Here is a 26,465-nt window from a genome sequence, read left to right on the forward strand (position 1 = left end):
AATCAAGACTTCCCTCCAGTATTAGATTGAGCCCCGACTCCAGATACAAGCATCGCAATCGCTATCATTGTGGTGACTTAGAAAACTGGTCGCACTGTGCTAACAGCCGACATGTGGGCTGGAACTTTCGGCTGTTCGCACCAGTGGGACTCTCTGCTCCTGCTGCAGTGAACGGAGATTTGGCTGAGTGCCAAATTCTTCATCTTAAGTTGCAGCAATGGCAACGTGTGCCATCGTGTGTATGCATCCTTCATATAATTGTCTAAAATGACAGATCCTGTTAACCTTAAACTTCCTACCCCCTCAATCAAGAGTAGGCAAGTGGGTGTACTTGCTATTGACAACATTCTCTTATCCAGGTTTGCAGGTGAATGATGACTATTTTCTCAAAATTTCAATATGACTCTATGAACTTTTGAACTGTCTGGGGGAAAATCTTTATAAGGCTCTACCAGTGTCCAGAAATTCCATTAGAATCAAATTCTGATGGTTTTGAAGTGAGAACAGATTACGACAGCCATTCAGGTCATAATCTGTTCTCATTTTAAAACCATCAGAATTTGGGAGAGAGGAGTGTGCAGCAGGACCTGGATGTCCTTGTGCACCAGTCACTGAAGGTAAGCATGCAGGTGCAGCAGGTGGTAAAGAAGGCAAATGGCATGTTGGCCTTCATTGCGAGAGGTTTCGAGTACAGGAGTAGGGATGTGTTGTTGCAACTATACAGGGTCTTGGTGAGGCCACACCTAGAGTATTGTGTGCAGTTTTGGTCTCCTGTTCTGAGGAAGAATGTTCTTGCTCTCGAGCGAGTGCAGTGAAGGTTTACCAGGCTGATTCCAGGGATGGAGGGACTGATGTATGAGGAGAGATTGACTAGGTTAGGATTGCTTTCACTGGAGTTTAGATGAATGAAGGGGGGATCTCATAGAGACTTATAAAATTCTAACAGGACTGGACAGGGTAGATGCAGGGAGGATATTCCCGATGGTGGGGGAGTCCAGAACCAGGGGTCACAATCTGAGGATTTCAGGGTAGACCATTTATGACAGTGGTGAGGAGACATTTCTTCACCCAAAGAGTGGTGAGCCTGTGGAATTCATTACCACAGGAAGTAGTTGATGCCAAAACATTGAATGTATTCAAGAGGCGGCTGGATATAGCACTTGGGGCGAATGGGATCAAAGGTTATGGGGAAAAAGCAGGATTAGGCTTTTGAGTTGGATGATCAGCCATGATCGGAATAAATAATGGAGCAGGCTCGAAGGGCCAAATGGCCTCCTCCTGCTTCTATCTTCTATGTTTCTACGTAACAATAAATGTTCAAAATCCTCAGCTGGTCAGGCAGCATCTGTGGAGGGAGAATTAATGTTTCAGGTTGACCTTTTTTCAACATTATGACCAACTTAAAAGTGTTAGTTTCCCTTTGACTCTTTCTCTCTCCCTCTACAGGTGCTGTCAGACTTGCTGAGTATATTCCGCCTTTGCTGTTTTTATTTCAGATATCCACAGTATTTTGCTTCTGGTCTTTTTTTGACTACGCTTATTTTGGTTTCAGGAAACTGCGTAAAGAGTTTTGACTCTTATTTTTCTGAGCGCAGGTCATGACTCATTTTTGGACCTGTTGGAGTTGCCTACCTCCAATGGCTTCTGTGGCTAACCACTTCCCGCTCATTGACTCTGGTTTTCTTGAGCATCAGTGCAATTTTGAGAGGTTTGCTGACCTGAGGATTAGTCAGAGAGTGCAAGAGCTATCTTGTCGGTATTCTTTATTGCTCACTTCTTGGATAGGATGAGACTAGTTGGCAGGGACAAATGAAATAGACTGGGCGACAGGTCAGCACGTCCCACAAATGAATAATGTCTCAATTCCTAACGCCCAATAAAACTCCGGGAACTTCTTCATTATGCCTTTTGAAATTTGGGGTGGCACGGTGGCACAGTGGTTAGCACTGCTGCCTCACAGTGCCAGGGATCCTGGTTCGATCCCCGGCTTGGGTCATTGTCTGTGTGGAGTTTGCACATTCTCCCCGTGTGTGTTTCCTCTGGGTGCTCCGGTTTCTCTCACAATCCAAAGGTTAGATTGATTGGCCATGTTAAATTGATCCTAGTTTCAGGGGGATTAACAGGCTAAGTATATGTGGGGTTATGGGGATAGGGTGGGATGGTTGTCGGTGCAGGTTCGATGGGCCGAATGGCTTCCTTCTGTACTGTAGGGATTCTATGATTTTATGAAATGCGCGTTCAACAGTTGAAATAAGACCAGAAAATGTTGGAAATACTCAGCAGATCAGGCAGCATCTGTGGAGAGAAACAGAGTTATCCTTTCCACACCCCATCATCTTTGGCTGGAATTTTACCATGTTTTTCTTTGTGTGTCGACTTGCGCAGGAAAAGCAGAGGGCAGCCCCGTCGATTGGCTTCCTGGCTTTTCCCGCCAGCTTTGCAAACACATCGGAAAAAAATGGAAATGTGGGGGGTGATCATACTGGTGGGACAGGCTCTGTGTGAACCACCCTGCCAGCAACCACGGGCCCTGACACATTGATGTGCCGTTTTTAATCAGTGCCCCAATTTGAAAGAAACAAACATGAAGGGAGAAATAAAATGAAAGGGATCCTCTCCCACATAGACAGGGATACACCCCACCCCCGCTCTCCGTCAGGGAACCTTCACCACCTCATAGACAAGGGAACCCCTCCTCTCCCGGGGGATCTCCCCCACTGACCTGAACCTCCCCTCCCACCATGGACAGTGCCGCCTGGCAGTGCCAGGGTACTGCCTGAGCATGAACCTCTCCCCTCGGGGGACTGTACTTACTTTTGCGCACCCAGCAGGGACAGTTTGCCAGGTCTCCGATTGTGCAGAGTTTTTGTGAATCCTGCCCATGTGATGTCAGCTGGCAAGGGGAGAATTCCTCACGTGGGGCTAGTCCGCTAAGTGTATTTAAATGAATACAAATGGGGTGGAAATGTCCCCCCTCTCTTATTATGTCTTTGCCCTCGAAGACTATTTTGTCATTCAGTCTCTCTTGACTTCCATCCTATGACAGACCTTCCTTTTGCCCTTGCCTCACCCAAAACCCATTAGATCGCTCGCATTTTGAGTTCTGATGAAATCTCCACCGATGCTGCCTGACCTGCTGAGTATTTCCAGTCATTTTCTGTTTTATAATTCAGACATCCAGCATCCGCAGTATTCTGCGTTTCGATATTGGTAGCTGGTGTTTGCTTTTTGAGCTTTCCAATGATGCCAAGATGGGGGATGGACCTTTGCACATGTTTAAAAACGTTACTGCTGAACTCTTATAGAATGGTCGGGAGATAGTCAGCACAGGTGTCCGTGTTAATCTGCTTTAAATAATCAGCGTTAGTTTGGATGTTGTTTTGCTGATAATGTCTCCTTGACATTTGGCTGCAAGACAGTCACGGATATCCTGAGATTGTGAAAGAGGCTATTTAAACAAAAGTCACTCTCTCTCTCTCTCTCACTACATAAACAAATGTTTGTACTTTCCCTCAATGCTTTTCGTTTTTTGCTTCAGATTCCGACAACTGGAGCTTTATCTTTGACTGCTGCCTTGTTGCTAGACACTGCAGTTGTGGTCAGACTGAATGGGATCCAACTCTCAGATTAGAGGTCCTCCTATCTGGACCTGTGATATTCCTATCACCTCTGCACTTGCTGACCTGCATTGGTTGACAGTCAAGCAATGTCATAGTCATAGAATTTTACAGCACAGAAAGAGGCCCTTTGGTCTATCGTGTCTGTGCCGGCCATCAAGCTTCCATCTATTGTAAACCCATTTTCCATTGGTACTTAACCTTGTATGTGATGGTGTTTCAAGTGCTTATGGGTAGCATGGTGGCACAGTGGTTAGCACTACTGCCTCACATCGCCAGGGATCTGGGTTCGATTTCAGCCTTGGGTGACTGTGTGGAGTTTGCATGTTCTCCCCCTGTCTGTGTGGATTTCTTCCAGATGCTCTGGTCTCCTGCCACAGTCCAAAGATGTGTGGGGTTAGGTGTTAAGTTGCCCCTGAGTGTTAGGGGGATTAGCAGGGTAAATAAGAGAATAGGGTCTGGGTGGGATTGTTGTCAATGCAGGCTCGATGGACTGAATGGCTTCCTTCTGCACAGTCGGGATTCTATGACTCTCTGGTCTAAATGCTTCTTAAATGCTTTGAGAGTCCCCGTCACTACCACCCTTTCATGCAATGAGTTCCAGATACACCCCTCGGGGTGAAAAAGATGGTCCTCAAATCCCTTGCCCCTCGCCTTAAATCCATGCCGTTTACCTAAAATCAATGTTATTTGAAAATTTGCGTCCTTGTTTTCAAAACCCTCTGTGGCCTCTACCTCTCCCTATCTGTCATCTCTTCCAACCCCAGGCCCTCCGTGATAGGGATTGGTAATAGAGCAACTTCAATTGTGAATTTGCAGATTCCAATGTTGTACACCGTTAGTGTAATGTTCATTAAGAGGGAAAGTTTACCAACTGCCTTGCCTCCTCGAGTACCTGTCAGTCCAGCTCATGAACAGCCCCCCCCAAGAGCCACAATGCTGAAAACAGACGGTGGCAGGAACAGCTAGTGGAGAGTCCAACAACTGGGAGATGATGCGTGGAAAATGTTGGCAGGACAAAGAGAGTGCGGCAAAATCATCATCTGAACTCCAGAAAAGGCAGCCATGAAAGGAAGCCATGGGGAAAATCCCACCTTCGCCAGGTTGCTTCCATCATCTGGAAACAATGGTGCGGAGATGTCGGCGTTGGGCTGGGGTGGTCACAGTATGAAGTCTCTCAACTCCAGGTTAAAGTCCAACAGGTCTATCTGGAATCACGAGCTTTCGGAGCGCTGCTCCTTCATCAGGTGAGTGGGCCACTCACCTGATGAAGGAGCAGCGCTCCGAAAGCTCGTGATTCCAAATAACCTGTTGGACTTTAACCTGGTGTTGAGAGACTTCATACTGTGACCATCTGGAAAGCCTGGTTTAGGCCGAGAAGACGCAAAACTGGCGTCACAGTTTTAAGAACAGATCAAGTTGTTGCATTTCTGTGAATCTTAAGGTTGTGGTTGAATGGTAGTCTTGCCAACAGATTGAAATTTTAATTTACATTTTTATGGTAAACTTTTTATTTAAAGCACAGCTAAGTATATCACGGTTTTGGTCATTTTATTTGGGTTGTGGGCACAGTCGCATTTGAGTGAACATTTACATTTTTCCAATTTCAGATCTACGGGGTAGAATCATCTCGCGTGTTCTGTGGATCTGTAGAGGCTCGTGGGGTAAGTGGAATTTATTTTCTAATTGAGTTTATTTCAAAAAAGATCTAAGTTTTCCAGCAGTTTAAGGTAATGGGTATACCAGGTATGTGCGTCCCACTGCTGAGCACTTGTTTTTAAACCATTTATGGCTGCATTAGGGTCTTTCAATATGGCGTGGGGAGGAGAATGTATTATTCCATGTCTTTACAGAGTTGTAGTCATGCATAACAACACGGATATCATTCAGCGTACCCGTGAAAAAGTTTATTTATTAATGTCACAAGTGGGCTTACATTAAGACTGCGATTGTGTTACTGTGAAAATCCCCTAGCCGCCACACTCCGGCGTCTGTTCGGGTACACTGAGGGAGAATTTAGCATGGCCAATGCACCTCACCAGCACATCTTTCACACTGCGGGAGGAAGCTGGAGCACCCGGAGGAAACCCACACAGACACGGGAAGAACTTACAAACTCCACACAGACAGTGACCCAAGCCGGGAATCGAACCCGGGTCCCTGGCGCTATGAGGCAGCAGTGACGACCACTGTGCCACCCCATGATAAAATGAAAGAAGAGAAACAGTTATCAAACGAATATTCAACATAGCCATAAATCAGTCACCAATGAAAGTTTGCTTGGCTCTTCAAACTAATGTGGGTGGTTGGTAATTCCACCAAACTACCTACACGATTGAACCATTACATTGAATGTGGGCACTATCAAGAACTAAGAAACGTTGGTGGGTGCAGAAACTGGATGTCATTAAAAGAGTTGGAAAATTGGCCAGTAAATTTATCAAGGACAGGAAAATCCAACCGCTTGTTTTTCTCTCTTTGATGATTTTCATATTTGCTGCAGTAAGGTTTAATTACATTTTTGCATTTGTGCTTTGGTCTGTGGATCTGAGTGAGGATTCAGTGTTATGGCGTCGTACCAACACTCTTTGGCCAAAGTGTGGGCACTGTACTGCTCCAGGCTGTAACACGGCGTCAGGCGTAAGGTTCTATTGTGGCGAGCATTTTGTACAGTGTGTGGGGCGTGAGGGAATTGATGATGCCACTTGTGGTTTCACTGGAACGAATTCATCCCAGTTGCTCTCACGTTTTCTGACTCGGGGGTGAGAGTTGCAGTGGGGGAGCCGGAGGAGGTTCTGCAAAATGTGTTTCCTTGGAATTTCTTCTGAGTCAGATGGAGATATATCCTCTGGTATTTTTGGAATAGTTCCACAGACGTGTTAAGCAAGTCTTGTTAAGTAAGTGACCACTTAATGAGGCTAACATAATGAATGAGTAATATATTTTCTTAAGGTTTATAGCCCTGTTTGTTTGGGTTGTAATGCTAGTTGCTTAAGTTTAAAGTTTATTTATTGGCCACAAGTAGGCTTACATTACCAGTGCAGTGAAGTTACTGTGAAAATCCCCTAGTTGCCACACTCCGGTGCCTGTTTGGGTATACTGAGGGCAAATTTAGCATGGCCAATGTACCTAACCAGCACGTCTTCCAGACTGTTGAAGGAAATTGGAGGACCCGGAAGAAATCCGTAGTTGGGAAGATGCTGGAGTCCATTATTAAAGAGGAAATAACAGAGCACCTGAATAAGAATGGTTCGATCAAGCAGACGCAGCATGGATTCATGAAGGGAAAGTCGTGTTTGACGAATCTACTGGACTTTTATGAAGATGTCACTAGTGCGGTTGACAGAGGGGAACCGGTGGATGTGGTGGTTTTAGATTTCCAGAAGGCGTTCGATAAGGTGCCTCACAAAAGGTTGCTGCAGAAGATTGGGGTACACGGAGTTAGGGGTAAGGTGTTGGCGTGGATTGGGGATTGGCTATCAAACAGGAAGCAGAGAGTTGGGATAAATGGGTGCTTTTCTGGTTGGCAGTTGGTGACCAGTGGCGTGCCGCAGGGATCGGTGCTGGGGCCTCAATTGTTTACCATTTACATAGATGATCTGGAGGAGGGGACTGAATGGAGGGTATTCAAGTTTGCTGATGACACGAAGGTGAGTGGGAAAGCGAATTGCGTGGAGGACGCGGAAAGTCTGCAGAGAGATTTGGATAGGCTGAGCGAGTGGGCGAGGATCTGGCAGATGGAATATAACGTTAGCAAATGTGAGGTTATCCACTTTGGAAGAAATAATAGTAAATTGGAATATTATTTAAATGGAGAAAAATTACATCGCGCGACTGTGCAGAGGGACCTGGGGGTCCTTGTGCACGAATCGCAAAAACTCAGTCTGCAGGTGCAGCAGGTGATCAAGAAGGCAAATGGAATGTTGGCCTTTATCGCGAGGGGGATAGAATATAAAAGTAGGGAGGTCTTGCTGCAACTGTACAAGGCACTGGTGAGGCCGCAACTGGAGTAGTGTGTGCAGTTTTGGTCCCCTTAATTGCGAAAGGATATATTGGCCTTGGAGGGAGTGCAGAGAAGGTTCACCAGGTTGATACCGGAGATGAGGGGTGTGGCTTATGAGAAGAGATTAAACAGATTGGGTCTGTACTCGTTGGAGTTTAGAAGGATGAGGGGTGATCCTATAGAGACATATAAGATAATGAAGGGGCTGGATAGGGTAGAGGTGGAGAGATTCTTTCCACTTAGAAGGGAAACCAGAACTAGAGGGCACAGCCTCAAAATAAGGGGGGGCCGGTTCAGAACAGAGTTGAGGGGGAACTTCTTCTCTCAGAGGGTGGTGAATCTCTGGAATTCTCTGCCCATTGAAGTGGTGGAGGCTTCCTCGTTGAATATGTTTAAATCACGGGTAGATAGTTTTCTGATCGATAAGGGAATTAGGGGTTATGGGGAGCAGGCGGGTAAGTGGAACTGATTCGCTTCAGATCAGCCATGATCTTGTTGAATGGCGGGGCAGGCTCGAAGGGCCACATGGCCTACTCCTGCTCCTATTTCTTATGTTCTTATGTAAACCCACACAGGCACGGGGAGAATGTGCAGACTGAACACATGATGTGGAGATGCTGGCGTTGGACTGGGGTAAACACTGGGGTTGGACTGAACACAGACAGTGACTCAAGCCGGGAATTGAACCCAGGTCCCTGGCACCATGAGACAGCACTGCTAACCACCGTGCCACTGTGCTGCCCATAAATAAGCATAAATAGTTCCAAACATTACAGAAAAGTTTTTATGTTAAACCTGTACAAAACTTCGGCTATGCTTGGAGTGCTATTCTGCCCTCTATACAGAGGATATAGAGGCACTGGAGAAGATGCAAAAATGTTTTGGGAATGATACAACTGAGAAGTTGTGATAACAGATTGGGGCTCCTTTGTATGGAAAAGCCAAGGTGAGATCAAATTCTTTGACATTGTGGTAGGGTTCACTCGGATGCTTCCACTTTTGGAAAGTACCAAACCAGGGGTTATGAGCTTAATATAAACCTCATAAGGAATTCGGGAGAAATTGGTTTGAATGCGTAACTTGGATCGAGGAAGTAAATAACATTTATATATTTAAGGGGAAGCTAGGTAAATACATGAAGGAGGAGGAAACCAGATACATTGATATGGTCAAATGAAGTAAGGCTTGAAGAGGCACATATGGAAGAAGGGCTGAAAGAAACTAAATTAAGTTAAAACAAACACATGGGGAATCAGACGCAACACAAAATAGTTGGCTGGTTGTTTGGGGGGGGGGGGGGCGGCGGAGGCGGGGGGTGAGTGGGAAGTAGCAGACGTTAGAGAGATAATCATAGAAATCATAGAAACCCTACAGCGCAGAAGGAGGCCATTCGGCCCATCGAGTCTGCACCGACCACAATCCCACCCAGGCCCTACCCCCACATATTTTACCCGCTAATCTACGCATCCCAGGACTCTAAGGGGCAATTTTTAACCTGGCCAATCAACCTAACCCGCACATCTTTGGACTGTGGGAGGAAACCGGAGCACCCGGAGGAAACCCACGCAGACACGAGGAGAATGTGCAAACTCCACACAGACAGTGACCCGAGCCGGGAATCGAACCTGGGACCCTGGAGCTGTGAAGCAACAGTGCTAACCACTGTGCTACCGTGCCGAGATGACAAGCTTTGAACTGTTAACTGCTAGGAATAAGACATAAGATGTAGGAGCAGAATTAGGCCATTCGGCCCAACGAGTCTGCTCCGCTATTCGATCATGGTTGATAATCTCATCCCCATTTTCCTGCTTTCTCCCCGTAACCCTTGGTCCCCTTATTGATCAAGGACCTATCTATCTGAGTCTTAAAGCCACTCAATGACCTGGCCTCCACTGCCCTCTTTGGCAAAGAGTTCCACAGATTCATCACCCTCTGGCTGAAGAAATTCCTCCGCATCTCAGTTTTAAAGGACCGTCCCTTCACTCTGAGGTTGTGCCCTCGAGTTCCAGTCTCTCCCACGAGTAGAAACAACCTCTCCAAGTCCACTCTATCTAGGCCTCTCAGTATTCTGTAATTTTCAATTAGATCCCCCCGTCATCCTTCTAAACTCCATCGAGTATAGACCCAGACTCCTCAACCTCTCCTTACATGACAGACCCTTCATTCCAGGGATCGTTCTTATGAACCTCCTCTGGACCTCCTCCAAGGCCAGCACATCCTTCCTTTAGGTCTGGGGCCCAAAACTGCTCACAGTATTCCAAATCGGGTCTGACCAGGGCCTTATACAGCCTCAGCAGTACATCCCTGCTCTTGTATTCTAGCCCTCTAGAAATGAACACTAACATTGAATTTTCCTTCCTAACTCCCAACTGAACCTGCATGTTAACCTGAAGAGAATCCTGAACCAGGTCTAAATCTAACAGATCACAATCTCAAGATGTTTGTATTCCTGGGAAGAAGTTTAACAACACCAGATTAAAGTCCAACAGGTTTATTTGGTAGCAAAAGCCACACAAGCTTTCGGAGCTGCAAGCCCCTTCTTCAGGTGAGCCAGAGTTGGGATCCCGTTGACCAAAAGAATTGGATTCAGGAGGCAGAACATTTTGAAAGAGTGGTCTTGAACCAGATTAGAGTTGCAGTTATTTTTTCCAAATATATTGAGGTCATGGTGTGTTGCTAATGCATGTTACACAACAACTTGTGTTATGTCCTTACTGGGCCGGTCACAATATAATCTGTGCTCTCCATACCCATATCTCACTGCCATATCACTGGCCTTTGCCTGGGAGCTATTAGTACATAATCCCACTTTAAATTATCCACAGCTGTTCCTATTTGTTTGTTGCAAGGTGGTTCAAATTTCAGAGCCAGCATGGTACATTGTTTGCATTTGGTCCCTTTATCTTAATCCACCAAATTGGTGTTTCGCTGTGAAATTTGCACTGTCTGCATTTCGCAAACCGTGAAAGCAGCAGAATGTAAGTGCTGGTGTTGAAAAGCAATCTCAGTAGAGTTTATTTTTGTATTCTGGTGTTTTTATAGTGTTTAAAGCGAGACTTTGTAGAAAAACACTGAAGACATTACATCTTCTGAGTTGTCTTTGTTAGTGCTGCGTTACCATTAACACGTGAACTGCGGTTTCCTGCTGCTTAACACTTGACCACACTTGTTAAGCAAATATCTGGGCGGACGTCCTGGGGAGGTGAGTGAGAAAGAATCCTTCTGCGTTAAGAGTGCCTAGGTAAAGCCCCTTAAAGTTAACCATATTTTCCACTTAGAAATGGGTGCAATTGTAAAATAATGTAACGATTTTGCACCCCTACTTGGATCAACTCCCAACTTCCAGACAAATAGCCGTGAAATGGGGTGGCGGGATGGCACAATGGTTAGCACTGCTGCCTCACAGCGCCAGGGATTCAATTCCGGCCTTGGGTCACTGTCTTTTAGAATCATAGAAACCCTACAGTACAGAAAGAGGCCATTCGGCCCATCGAGTCTGCACCGACCACAATCCCACCCGGGCCCTACCCCCATATCCCTACATATTTTACCCACTAATCCCTCTAATCTACGCATCTCAGGACACTAAGGGGCAATTTAAGCATGGCCAATCAACCTAACCCGCACATCTTTGGAATGTGGGAGGAAACCGGAGCACCCGGAGGAAACCCACGCAGACACGATGAAGTTACTGTGAAAATCCCCTAGCCGCCACACTCCGGCGCCTGTTCGGGTACACTGAGGGAGAATTTAGAATGGCCAATGCACCTCACCAGCACGTCTTTCACACTGTGGGAGGAAACCGGAGCACCCGGAGGAAACTCACGCAGACACGGAAAGAACTCACAAACTCCACACAGACAGTGACCTAAGCCGGGAATCGAACCCAGGTCCCTGGAGCTGTGAAGCAGCAGTGCTAACCACTGTGCTACCGTGCCGCCCTGTCTGTATGGAGTTTGCATGTTCTCCCTTGTCTATGTGGGTTTACTCCGGTTTCCTCCCACAGTCCAAAGATGTGCGGGTTAGCTGGATTGGCCATAGTGTCAGGGAGATTAGCAGCATAAATGTGTGGGGTCAAGGGGATAGAGCCTGGGTAGGATTGTTATCAGTGCAGACTCGATGGGCCGAATGGTCTCCTTCTGCACTGTAGGGATTCTATGAAATATATTCGCAAGGTTATTTCTACAATCTGGGTGAAATTGTAAAGGTTCAAAAGTGTGTTGCACGGGTGATAGGTTACAAGCCCACACTTTGTGTTTGTGTTACGACCGTTATTGATTAAGTGATTTAATGGCATAAAACATGATTATTTTTGTTTGTGAGATGGTGGAGCAGGGGAAGTATCTGTTCTTCAAGCAGTTAACAGGAGCACTTAAACGATTGAATTAACTTTTAGCATGTACAGATCTCCTGATTTTATGCTGATCTGTGCTACAGCTGCGAAGATCAAGGTTTTAAAAGAGGAACAAAAAGAGTTGGCCTTTGAAGCAATGTTGGCAGGAAGAGCAGAAATTCTTAAATGAAGTTGCAATGCACAGTGACCGGTTATAAATAAATATTGAAATTGTTAACGTAATATTTGCTTTAAATAGTTCATCGGCAGGCTATAAGACTGTCTGTGTAGCCCTGTTAACTGTCAGCTTTTGTGACACGGTTTTGTATAGTGTAGCGCTTTTCACATGAGATGAAGTCCATTTATTAAGTTTTACCAAAGTCCCGGTGTAAATTTTAAAATACATTTTAGTTTCACCTGCATCCAAACATCTCTTTGGCTTCTGTGGGGGAAAAGAAAAATTCCCTTGCTGGGTCAGAAACGAAGGGGGATTTTTCATTATAAAAGCAAATTGCTGCGGATGCTGGAATCTGAAACCAGAGGAGAAAATGCTGGAAAATCTCAGCAGGCCTGGCAGCATCTGTAAGGAGAGAAAAGAGCTGATGTTTCGAGTCCAGTCCCTTTGTTAAAGCTGAAAGGCAGAGAAAGTGGGAGATATTTACACTGCAGGGCAGGGGAATGAAAGATGAGTCATAGCCACAAAAACAAGTGGAAAGGCTAAGAGGTGCATGGGGATTTTTCTTTGTTGTTGATTAAGGTTGTGCAAGTACCACAGCCTGGACATACCTGCCAAACAGTTGTTCTTTCAAAACTAATCAAAGTTGAACAGAGTGTGAAGATTTTGGCGGATCATTCAGAACACCTTAACATTTTTCTTCGAGGTTTCAGTACGTGACAACCTGTATCCAATTGTACCTTCCAGTTCACACCAGGGTGAAAGTTCCTTATCATGTTCCTTATTTTCCTTATCAAGCTGATCCTAAACCAGTTGGTGAAGTATGAAACTAATCACAAATACTTTTCTTGATAGTTGGCTTATTTGGAGAATGTAGCGTTACATATGTCGGAACCCAGAGTATCAATAGTCTCATTTTATTCTCTCTTAAGATCAACAATAAACTGGTGGACAAATTAACAAATCACATTAAAATGATAAGACCTTAAAGGGCACTGTAACTGTAATGACTTCAATCAGGCCATTGAAGTTGGCCTATTGGAATATGAACTCCCTGGTTAAGGAGTCAATTGATAGGCCAATCAGGGAGGCTTTTCCTTATATTTAACCGGGAATGTCAGTTCCTCTGGCACTCCCGAAGGTAGACTGCTGACTGATAACCTCTGTGTCCTGCTATTGGAATTGTAAATAAAGGGATTTTGGTGAAGGGACTTCTGCCTCGGAAGACTTATTACAGTAACAGAATAAATCTCTGAATAAAACGTATCTAGCAGCCTCTCTTTATAAGTGCTCAAAGTATTTAATTAAACAACAGCCTTCACCTGTGTGTCTGAACAATTTAATGAAAACATTAACATCAGTTATCATGTCGGAGGATTCTTGACTCTCAGCTGAAGTAACCTACTTTACCTCATCTCTAACTAGTAAGCAGAAGTGTGGAAAGCAAATGGGGAAAAAATGCACCATTTATTTTTAATACTAGTTGCTTGCAGCAATGTTTTGAAGATTACACTTCAGTGATTGGAGACTCCAGGCCAATCCAGGAGGGTAGGCAACTGCATTTTGGCCATATGCAGCGTAAATCCATTGTACTGTCCAACTGGATTTCATAAAGTGCTCTGGAGCAACCTCTGCACCATCAATTAGTGTTTTCTTTAGCCTATTTGAGATTCATTTGTATTGGTTAGACTTTAGCCCAGTGATGGGCAACCTAGGCTAGTGTGTGGGCCACATGAGTGGCCCTCCTTCATTTCTGTGGGCCGCGAGATTAAAATCGGGCTTGTTCACTAACTCCGACCTTTGAATAAGATTAAATAAATTTAATACACGCTGAATAACAAGTTATAGAAAATGCTCAATCATTTATAAATAAATAGAACTGTCATCAACTTCAAGTAATTAAAAATAAATATTTCGCTTAATTGGACGCACAGGCTGTCACACTCAACATCATGTGCAATCAGCGTGCACCTCACTTCATGTTCCCTTGCTTTACGTGCGTATCACTTCTTTAAAGTTTATTTATTAGTGTCACAAGTAGGCTTACATTGACACTGCAATGAAGTTCCCGTGAGAATCCTGATTTATTGCATTTTTACTCCTCCGAGCTGAATCAGATCACCTCCGAAGCAGCCATGTTTGTCTTCATATTTTTTAGCTTCCAGAGAATAAAATCCATAGAATCCCCACAATGCAGCAGTAGGCCATTCAGCCCATCGAGTCTGTACTGACAATAACCCCACATATTTACCCCGCCACTCCCTCTAACCTACGCATCCCAGGACACCAATGGGCAATTTAGCATGGCCAATTAACCTAACCCGCACATCTTTGGACTGTGGGAGGAAACCCACGCAGACACGGGGAGAACGTGCAAACTCCACACAGACAGTGACCCAAGCTGGAAATCTAACCCGGGTCCCTGGAGCTGTGAAGCAGCAGTGCTAACCACTGTGCTACCATGCCGCCCCATGACACGCTTCTACTTAGCTACAGCTACTGACCTCAAACTTTATTTTTTTCTGCAAGCTGCCTCGACCTACAAGATGGATCATGGAAACTGAAAGCGAGGGCATTCCAGATTTTAAATTATTTATGTATGTATATATATATTTTTTAAAAAGAGTTAAAACAGATACAATTTGGTAAGTGGGGAAAAATTGGTTAAATGACAACAGTTATGAGAATCGGAGAGGAAAGCATTACATTTAAAGCTTAAAAAATATATTTTTCTCTTTCTAATTTAGTCTTAATATTGTGATAAGGCTGCTCCTGACATTTGAGTAGGTGTAAAAAATGTAATGAGATGGAAAGTTTCTCTCAAACAAGCTGGGGATCATGGAATTTCCCTGCACTTTCCAACAATCCAAGGGCTGATTCACTTAATAATTCTTTCTTTCTTATGCGGATATGCTAAACAGTTTAATCTGATTTGAGCACACCATAGAATTTGCTATACTATTCCCCACATGGGTCAATTAACTATATTATCCACACCCAGAACTATTAGCTGGGATTGAAGCCTAATTCACCTCTACCACTCTAGTGCTTGATCATAGAATCCTATAGTGCAGAAGGAGTCCATTTGGCCCATCGAGCCTACACTGACAACAATCCCACTAGGCCCTATCCCCATAACCCCAGATATTTACCCTCCTAATCTCCCTGACATTTAAGGGCCAATTTAACATGGCCAATCAACCTTATCTGTTCATCTTTGGACTGGGAGGAAACCAGAGCATTCGGAGGAAACCCACAGAGACAGAGGGAGAACGTGCAGCCACCCGAGGCCGGAATTGAACCCGGGTCCCTGGCGCTGTGAGGCAGCAGTGCTGAATACTGTGCCACCATGTCGCCCCAATTATAATTGTCGATTTGTAATACTCAACTTGCATCATATTTTTAAGCATCAATTAATATTGAGTGATCTTTCATTAATTGGGGTGGCATAGTGGTTACCACTGCTGCCTCACGAAACCAAGGACCCGGGTTCAATTCCGGCCTTGGGTGACTGTGTGGAGTTTGCATGTTCTCCCCGTGTCTCTGTTGGTTTCCTCCGGGTGCTCCGGTTTCCTCCCACAGCCCAAAGCTCTGCAGGTTAGGTTAATGGGTAAATTGCCTCTTCTTGTCTCAGGATGTGTAAATTAGGGGAATTAGTGGGGTAAATATGTGGCGTTATGGGGATAGGGCTAGGTAGGATGCTCTATCAGAGAGTTGGTGCAGATTAGATGGGCCAAATGGCCTCCTTCTGCACTGTAAGAATTCTATGAAATCATTCCTCCTTTGAGTCAATTGCAAGGAAATGAGCAATGAGAGCTTTAAACAGGTAATTATTTTCACTGAGTTTGCTCCCACAGTCTGAAAGACGTGCTGGTTAGGTGCATTGACCATGCTAAGTTCTCCCTCAGTGTATCCGAACAGGCGCTGGAATGTGGCGACTAGGGAATTTTCACAGTAACTTCATTGCAATGTTAACGTAAGCCTACTTGTGACACTCATAAATAAACTTTAACTTTACTTTACATTTCTGGTTACTTACCATCCCTTTCTTTTATCAAGAATCTATCTACTTCTGCCTTAAAGATATTACAAACTCTCTGAGAGAAATAAGTTTCCCTCATCCCTGTCTTAAATGGATGACCCCTTACTTTGAAGCAATGACTTTGAGTTCTGTGTTCGCTTGCAAGAGGAAACAATTTTCACATCCACCCTGTCAAGCCCCCTCAGGATCTTTTCTGTTTCAATCAAGTCACCTCTTACTCTTCTAAACTCTGGTGGATACTAGTCCAGCCTGTCCAACCTTTCTTCATAAGACAGTCTACCTGTTCCAGGTATGAATCTAGTTCATTCATTCTGAATAGCAGTTTGGGATGTCCTATGATCACGAAAGCCACTTCCTTTCTTTCCAGCCGTACTGCAGGACCTGAATCAGGGATTCGAAATGTAGCTTGGTGTTCAAAAGAATATTAAAATTCCACACCTTTAGTGTGAGCTCGAAAGGATGGGATAGGGATGAAGGTGAAGTGATTCTGGTGGGCGTTGAATGGGATGGCTTCAATCTTGCTAATATGTTCTGGCTGAGCCATGGCTTGATTTTAGACAGCGCAATAACAGTCATGGCAGCGAGCGCAGTAGTGGTGGACAGGTAAAATTGGATATCATCAGCACAAAGTAGACTTCATGCTTAGGGCTCAGTTTGGGCCCCATACCTAAAGAAGTATGTACTGGCCTTGGGGGGAGTCCAAAGGAGGTTCACAAGAATGATCCCAGGAATGAAGAGTTTGTCATAGGAGGAGCGGTTGAGGGGTCTGGGTCTATACTCGGTGGAGTTTAGAAGGATGATGGGGGGAATCTAATTGTAAATTACAGGATACTGAGAGCCCTAGATAGAGTGGACTTGGAGAGGATGTTTCCACTCGTGGGAGAGACTAGAACTCGAGGGCACAACCACCGAGTGAAGGGACGCTCCTTTGAAACTGAGATGAGGAGGAATTTCTTCAGCCAGAGGCTGGTGAATCTGTGGAACTCATTGCCACAGAGGCTTGTGGAGGCCAGGTCATTGAGTGTCTTTAAGACAGAGATAGATAGGTTCTTAATAAGGGGATCAAGGGTTATGAGGAGAAGGCAGAGGGAGAATGGGGATGAGAATCATATCAGTCGTGATTGAATGGCAGAGCAGACTCGATGGGCCAAATGGCCTAATTCTGTTTTTTACCTTATGGTCTTATGCTCCTGTATCTTATGCTCCTGTGTCTTATGGTCTTATGTTCCTTCTCTTGTCGTTGGGGAATAGTGGAGAGCCAAGATTGAAGCCCTGGTGCTGACCAGAGTTCATGATGGTGAGGTAGTGGAGGGTAAGCCAGTGCAAACGATTTACTGGGAAATATAGGGAAGAAACCATGCGAGTCCGGTGCTCCATAATTGGATCTCTTGAGGAAAACAAACTTGATGCGGATGATTCCTTGGACCAAAGGATATGTCAAAGGGGCATTAACATCCACAGCAACCAGGAGGGTTTTTGGCATGCGAACAGTGGATCCCTTGGTGTTGCCTACACTTGTGTCCCCACTGACATCGTAACTGAGATGCACTTTAACCAACTTAGCCATACATTACAAACATAATGTGACAAATTCTGTCATAAATCCCTGACTTTCTTTCATGTTGCTTTTGCTTTTTTTTTCACACATTATATTTGTTTCATGTAAGTAATGTTCTGAGACATTGTATGTTTGTACTTGGTAAGGGAAATTGACAGATGGTATACAAAACCAGGGGAGATAAAACGACTTGAGTAAAAAAGTTGACAGTGACAGAAAGCAAGAAGAACCAGTGCTGCAAGAAAGAGACCATAAAAAGCCTTTCATCTATCATCCTCCTCACAATTATGAGTCAGACACACAATATGATATTGACAGTAGAGGTGTATGAACATTGTGATGCCATAAAGTGGAAAAAAAGAGCCACCTTCAACACATTGCGCAAATAGAAAAGCACGATTGACACTATGAACTGAACCACCTGACTCATTGAGCGCTCTTCTTACGAGAACAACAACAGAATCAAAACAGTTTCAATAGAAAATATAATAACTGAATAGGATCACCAAAAAACCCCTTTAGTTATTTCATGACAGACCATTTTAGAAACGCTTTTTAACTTGGGCCAAGATGATGGCTAGAATGTTCCAACCTCGTCCGCGGCTAGGATTCTCCAGTCCTGCTGTAGTGCATGGAAATTGGCTGAGTGCCAAATTCTCCATTCTCGCTGGCAGCAATGGTGGGGCGTATGAGACCGGGAGAATTCAGGCCAATGTTTCAACAAACACTGAAAATACAGAGGTGGCACTGAAAAGATAAAGAGTGATAATACAGACATTTTGACGCTGATGATGAAATACTCAAAGGATTAACAAATGTTGAGGAAATGGGTGTAGATTAAGGACGGAATCGCTGATCAGTGCCAGGGTGCCCAGTGGGCAATGCTATGTATTCAACTCCCCCTTCCTGGCAAGGTCATGTGAATATAGCAGTTCCATTTCTAATTACTAAAAGAATTCAACTGTTGGTCACCTCTCACACTAAAGACTGATGTGAAAGTTCTCCTGTCAATAGCTCAGTGGATAATTGCTCCCAAAAGGATCTGTTGGAGGAATTTTTGTCTTCATTTTGAAGTTGAGTAGAAAAATAACGTTAACCTCACAAGGTAATAATCAGAATCAGAGTGCAACCATGGTGGTCGAACACTAAATGTGTCTCAATCCTGTTTCCATTTGTTTTTAATTTATCTTCATGACAAATAATCTATGACACTTTGTGACCTTTATTTCTAATCGATAATCAGAATCTGGTGCCATGAGCTTTTGACTCAAATTGAAGTAAGAATCCGAGAGGCCATTCAGGCCGCCGTGCCTTTGCCTGCTCTGCTTGCCCTGTGCAAGAGTGATTGAAAGCTAATCTCGCTGCCGAACTATCTTATTGCATTGTTTTCTGCTTCCGCTGTTTGTCCATTTTACCCTTAGAAGATGTCTCTTCGTGAACGAACGGTGAACCAAAACAAATGTCATTTTAATTTGATGAATCTTCAGCACGGACTTCCCCAATCAGAGGATACAGTCTTCCCCTATTCATCCTTTGAGTCAATCTGAAAAGCAGATCGACTTCTGCAAACATATTTTATAATAAATTGTTTGGAATATATTAAAAAAACAACATTTATTTATTACGCCTTGAAGTCAGAAGTATTGCATTTATTAATTTATGGGTACTTCATAGAATCATAGAAACCCTGCAGTGTAGAAGGAGCCCATTCGGCCCATCGAGACTGCACCAACAACAGTCCCACCTAGGCCCTATCCCTGTAACCCCACATTTACCTCAATAATCCCTCTAACCTGTGCATTCCGGGACACTAAGGGGCAATTTAGCATAGCCAATGCACCTAACCTGCATATCTTTGGGCTGCGTGAGGAAACCAGAGCACCCGGAGGAAACCCACGCAGACACGGGGAGAATGTGCAAACTCCACAGAGACCGTGATCCAAGCCGGGAATCGAAACCAGGTCAATCGCACAATTATTTAATCTAATTTAGCGATACTCAAACAGACAACATGGTGGCACACTGGTTAGGACTACTGCCCACAGCACCAAAGAGCCGGGTTCAATTCTGGCCTTGAGTGACTGTGTGAAGTCTGCACGTTTTCCACGTGCCTGCTTGGGTTTCCTCTGGATGCTCCAGTTTCCCCCCCAGAAGATGTGCAGGTTAGGTGGATTAGCCATGCTAAATTGCCCCTTAGTGTCCAAAGAGGTGCAGGATAGGAGAATTAGCAGGGTAAATATGTGGGGTTATGGTGATAGGGCCTGGGTGGGATTCTCTGTTGGAGAGTTGGTGCAGATTCAATGGGTCAAATGGCCGCCTTCTGCATTGAAGGGATTCTATGATTTTATTCTATGATTCTATGATTCAGGATCGCAGATGTTATAATAAAAGTTTGGGACTTGGGTAAGTGTGCGTAAAGAGATGTTCTTAACAGGTTTTTTTGGAGATTAATCAGTTCACTTGCAGTTTTTCGACTGTCAAGTTTCTTTTTAAAGAAAGCATTTTGTGTTAATTTAGGTCCTCTCTCTCCGTGAATATAAGCGTTCCAATTTTGGGATCGCTGCATTTGATATTTCATGAAACATAAGAACTAGGAGCTGGAGTAGGCCATCTGGCCCCTCGAGCCTGCTCCGCCATTCAATAAGATCATGTCTGGTCTTTTCGTGGACTCAGCTCCACTTACCCGCCCGCTCACCATAACCCATAATTCCTTTACTGTTCGGAAATTTATCTATCCTTGCTTTAAAAACATTCAATGAGGTAGCCTCAACTGCTTCACTGGGCAGGGAATTCCACAGATTGACAACCCTTTGGGTGAAGAAGTAGTTCCTCAACTCAGTCCTAAACCCCTTATTTTGAGGCCATGCCCCCTCATTCTAGTTTCACCCGCCAGTGGAAACAACCTCCCTGCTTCTCTCTTATCTGTTCCCTTCGTAATGTGATAGGTTTCTACAAGATCTCCCCTCATTCTTCTGAATTCCAATGAGTATAGCCCCAGTCTACTCAGTCTCACCTCAAAAGCCGACCCTCTCAACTCCAGAATCAAAGCCATCTCTTCGCTTCAGTTTTGAATAATATGCAGCATAGTGACAAGAATCTAGCACAAGATTTTTTTTTAAAAAGAGCATCATAATTTGACATCCAATTTCTGATCGGTCTGAACTTGCATTCCATTCAAATGCAGATGTATCATCAGAAAACTAGATGGAAGCTCCGCATGCGTAATTTTGTTAACACAACATTCTAATCCTGAACCTTAATATTTGCCAAAAAGGACTTTACAGTTGTTATAATAATTTATTGAATTGGTTTGACATTCTTACTCTGACTCATTTGTTCAACATGTATGTAATGACCCATATCTATGTAATCATCTTTACATATAGTGCGTCACATGTGGGTGGCACATTAAATCAGTCCATGTCAGGGAAAAAGAAATCAAATGTCATGCTTTGTTTTCACGAGATAAAATAATCATCTTATTTGTAACAGATTAGTTATAACTTAGATCCCACAAGGAAGATGCCTCTTCCAAATGCATAGAATTTCAACTAACTCATTCACTGAATTGATTGGCCGCCATCTAATGGCCCCGTTAGCTGCTGGTACAAATCCCATAATGGCTGCTAAATCTCACGAGAGGCCAAAAACAGGATTTGCACCAGCGAGATCCCAGAATCCTCCCCAGTTATATAATGAGGCTCACGTCCAAGAAGGCCGTGAGCCTGATTGGCATAAAGCATAAATTAGTTTTATTTTAGCAGGCTTGATGAGGCTACTTCAGCCCTCTTCGTAACTTCCCGCCCAGCCGACCAGACGCCATGCTGGTGCGAATCACTGTAGTTTTCAAAACTGAAAACCACACATGTGACCACGTCAGGGGCGCACAGGTAGGTATATCGCCTCTCGGTGGTGAAAGATATGCCTGGATATTGCCCCTTGACACTTTGGCAGTGCCCTCTGGCACTGCCCCCGAGCACCGCCAGGGAACACTGCCAGGGGGTTCTCTGCAGAGCTCCAGTGTAGAGGTTCCCCTTATCCATGAGAGGGGGGAGAGGATCCCCAACTGCGTGTGAGGGGTGGCTGGTTCCATATAACTGTGAAGGGTGGGTGGCCGTGGGGGAAGGATTACCCTTCTCTGTGGGGCTCGTGATGGGCTTTTACACTCGGGAGACTTGGGATTCCCAGCGTTGCTGGCTTTCATCGGCCCTGCCTCTCCAGCTGACTGTGTGGATCTTGCTTCCCTTTTGAAATTGGACAGAGCGTCATTTCATATGACCAGAAAAGTCAGCTTGTGCACCTACAAGCTTCGCACTGAATTTCTCACCTGAGCCAATCGGGAAGATTGTGACCATTGCGTTCAGTGTATCCAAAAGACTTTTTCTTTCAACTTTCAGCTTTTATATGGCAATATATTGAATTTTCAGCTGAATATATAGCCATATAAATAACATTTATAACATAACACTTCAAAATTATGCAATTGCATCAGAGATTATCGTCCTCATACATAGAAATCTGTTTCAGCCTCTAATGCTGCCCTTCCTTTGTAAACCCCACCTGTCCTATGTGGCTTGGGATTTGTTTTTCCTCCTTCCCAAGTATTAGAACTTGAGTTCCCTTGAGTTTTGATCTATTACAGTGAACGTCTGTTGTTTATTGCCCATTTTTCTTTCTTTTCCGCTGTGTTTTTTGATTCACTTCCCCGTCTTCCTACAGACTGATTTTTTGGTTTATTGCCTTTACGAAGGAGGGATCTCAAAGTGTGGCCACTTAAGGAACCAGGTTGTGCCCCGCGTTCAACCAGTGATGGATTTTAGGCAATTATTGTGCAGTTTTATTTTGCTGTTTTGCTTCTTCTGTGCCCACCTACTTCCCCTGTCAATCTGCCTTTTCCGTACTCCAAACCCGTTCCTTACATGGCCACGTCCCCAAATCCCTCCTTTGTAAAGACAATAAACAAAAAAAAATCAATACATAAGAAGATGGGGAAATGAATCAAAAAAGACGGTAGAAAGGAGAGAAAAGTAGAAAATAAGAGGAGCTTTGTAAAAGAAAAACGCGCTGAAATCTTACCTATGGCACAGTGGTTAGCACTGCTGCCTCACAGCGCCAGGGACCCAGATTCGATTCCCAGCTTGGGTCACTGTGTGGAGTTTGCACGTTCTCCCCATGTCTGCGTGGGTTTCCTCTGGGTGCTCCAGCTTCTTCCAACAGTCCGAAAGACGTGCTAGTTAGGTGCATTGGCCAAGCTAAATTCCCCCTCAGTGTACGCAAACTGGAGAGTGGCGACCAGGGGATTTTTACAGTAATTTCATTGCATGTAATGTTAGCCTACTTGTGACACTGATGAATAAACTTTAAATCACTAGAGAGGAAAGCCAGGCACTAGACCCCAGTCTCGGCTGCAAACTTCTCCTCCAGAAAGCATCAGATCCTCCAACTTACTGTTGAGCTAGGAAGGCGTAAGCAGTGTTGCAGGATCCCTTTTAAGAGCTTAGCACCATTCCTGAATCCAGACCAGATAATAGCCTTCTCTTCCCCAACCTACTGTAAATAGAGCTTCATTCTGCTCTTGCTTACCTTAACCATGGCAAAGAAAACCATCAACAATACAGATCATTTATAAAGCACAGTTAATAGAGGAACATGTACCGAGGTGCTAAGCAGCGACATATTGGGATAAGACACTCAGCCAAAAAGTGTGATAATTAAGACAGGTATCTAAACATTTGGCCAAAGCTGCAAGTTTTGAGAATGGTCTCAAAGGACAATGTGTGTAAAGACTGAGATGGTTAGAGAGAATGCTCCACATTTTAAGTGCTGCAAGACATGGCTGCCAAGGATGGTGCAAAAAGAGTGGGGGAAGTATTCGTGTCTACCTCAACAAGGCCCATGAGGTGGGCCTCTTGGAGTATGAGCTCCCTGATTGAGATAATGATTACCTGCCCAATCGGGGAGTCTCACCTGTGAATATTAGGAGGAATGTCAGAGCTACTGACATTCCAGATTCCGATTTTGTACCTGAAGCACACTTAGCAGTGGAGATAAGTTTGTAAATAAAAGGAATCTGGTAAAGGGGCCCCAGCCTCTGAGGAGTTATTTCACGCATTTAGTGGAGATCCGGCCCCAGAGCACTTCAGGACAGTAGGAGGTTGTAGAGACAGGGAGGAGCGAGGTCATGGAGGAGCGCTGCCAGTGCTCCTGGATTGACCTGACTGTTCCAGGAATTGAAGACCAATCTCCAGGACACTCCCGTGTGAAACTCTGGAGAAAAATCACAGGGGCATTAAAAACACGGTTTCTTTTGTCATTTTCCATGAGATTTTCTGTTTACCAGATATAAAAATGAGAGATAAAGACTGGTTGACAAATTAAGCATCATCAGTTTAGGTAAATGAGTCTGTTGCTTTCCAATTGGGATAGGAAGGCAGTGCGTCACAAGGGTGAATGTGTTGGCCGACCAGTGGCTGGAGCGTGGTGCGAAGTCATTTGATAAAGCCTTCATAAATTCATTTAGGTGCTTATTCAAACACCAAGATGAGAACTTTAAAATTGAGACCTAGTGAAATTAGCAAGCACAGGGGTATGGGGTAAACAGAACTTGGTACAAGTTAATCATAGAATCATACAGTGCAGAAGGAATCCATTTGGCCCATCGTCTGCACTGACCACAAACCACTCAGGCCCTATCCCCATAACCCCATGCATTTACCCTAGCTAGTCCTCCTGACACTAAGGAGCAATTTAGCGTGGCCAATGCACCTAACTTGCACATCTTTGGACTGTGGGAGGAAACCGGAGCACCCAGAGAAAACCCACGCAGACACAGGGAGAATGTGCAAACTCCACACAGGCAGTCATCTGAGGCTGGAATTGAACCCAGGTTGCTGGCGCTGTGAGGCAGCAGTGCTAACCGCTGTGCCACCGTGCCGCCCACATTAAGACATTGCAACAGAGTTTTGGACGAGTTCAAGTTTGCACAAGGCAGAAAACAGGAGGTTGGCCAGGAGTGCATCGGGGTTGCCAAGCCTGGAGGTAACATTGGCACAGTTAAGTGTTTCGACAGTGAATGAGCTAATGTCAGGACAGAGTCTGGTGACGTTATGGAGATAATGGCACAGATAACGATGACTGCTGGAGTAACTGTCAGCTTTGCAAAGATCGAGAACTATTTTATAAACGAGCGGCAAAACGTCCAATCCTTTATGGCCAAAATGTTTCTTCACTTGCATATTTAATTGTTTAGAAGGTTTATCTTGGCCTCAGAAAATCATGATGCTGAAATTTTATCGGCTATAGCTTGCAGAGAAGAGGAACGTTTTTGATGCGTACAGAACCCGAGGGTGTTGGACAGACAGGAACAGTGGCATGCATTAACTGGCACAAACATTAACCAGGTAAACCAAAGCAGAGCAATAGTAGCTAGTTGGGTAGAAAATACACTAACTTTGTATTTTATCTTTCAGTCAGCCATATAAAGCTTTGCTTCGCTTGCCTTAAACATTTCACCTTTGATTTGAATAGAAAAGAATCCCTACAGTGCAGAAGGAGGTCATTTAGCCCATTGAGCCTGCACCAACAACAATCACACCCAGACCCTATCCCCAGAACTCCACGTATTTACCCTGCTAATCCCCCTGATACTAAGGGGCAATTTACTATGGCCAATCCACCTAAAGTGCACATCATTGGAGTTTGGGAGGGAACCGGAGCACTGGGAGGAAACCTACGCAACCACGGGGAGAATGTGCAAACTCTACACAGACAGTCACTCCAGGCCAGAATTGAACACAGGTCCCTGGCAATGTAAGGCAGCAGTGCTAATCACTATGCCATTTGTCTACAGAGCTTAGTGGCTATCCCACAAGATGCTAAGCGGCCTTTCCACTTCAGATGGAGTTAAAATTGCAATCTGGGCCTGATTGTCATATTGGACTTAGATCTGCATATTTAGAGGAGGACCCCACTAGCTTTGAGCAGGCTGCTTAGCTGCCTGTCCTAAAGTGTTGGTGAAGTTTGACAATGACAGGAAATTCTCCTGCTGGATTTTAACTGTTCTCCCACCCAGGCGAGATCTTATGGCCTCGCTCGAACTGAAACCATAAAATCCTGCCTGAGGTCAACGGACATTTCCATTGTCTGTCCCTCGCCCGTTCCGATTCCATGATGGGCAGGACGGTAAAATTCCCGAGAAAGTCTTTCTCTCTTTCAGATCAGTTCACTTTTTACCATCTCCCCTGTTGTCCTTCTGATCAGGAAGAAATGGAGTGTGTACAGGTTTCCATATTTCATTGCTTGTCTCAATGTTCCTGTTGCTCCGTCTGTTTTAAGAAGCATGTGGAGGAAGGAACAATTGCAATTGTATGTCAGCGCATTAAATCCTCAGGACTTTCACAGCCACTCAATTGCCAATGGGTTACTTTGAAGTCTAGTCATCAACAAACCTCTTTATTTAAATAAATAATTGCATCGCACCTTCCATAACTTCAGGACACCCTGAAGTGCTTAACAACCAACAAAGTGTAGTTAAAATCTTGTAAATTATATAGTGCCCTTAAAATAGGATAACATCCCAAGATGCTTCAGAGAACCATTAGCATTGAAAATAGACACCAAATCAAAGAGAGGGTATTAGAAAGGGTGGCTAAGAGCTTGTTCAGAGAAATAGTTTTTGAACGAGGTTCTTGACGGTAAATGGAGGGATGTAGAGGTTTAGTGGGTTTGGGAAATTAAA

The 26,465-nt window shown here is 44.5% G+C and overlaps 1 protein-coding gene across 1 annotated transcript in view; it reads left to right on the forward strand.

Annotated features, from left to right (window-relative positions):
• The window catches only part of LOC144486927 (tyrosine-protein kinase JAK2-like), a 185,486-nt gene that overhangs the window by 74,676 nt on the left and 84,345 nt on the right, over positions 1-26,465 (forward strand). Inside the window, exon 2 of the mRNA XM_078204942.1 lies at positions 5,228-5,281. The gene's annotated coding sequence lies outside the window, so the exon portion shown is untranslated. The remainder of the gene's footprint in view (positions 1-5,227; positions 5,282-26,465) is intronic.

The sequence above is a fragment of the Mustelus asterias genome, unplaced genomic scaffold (assembly GCF_964213995.1).
Source record: "Mustelus asterias unplaced genomic scaffold, sMusAst1.hap1.1 HAP1_SCAFFOLD_523, whole genome shotgun sequence".
Classification (NCBI taxonomy): domain Eukaryota; kingdom Metazoa; phylum Chordata; class Chondrichthyes; order Carcharhiniformes; family Triakidae; genus Mustelus; species Mustelus asterias.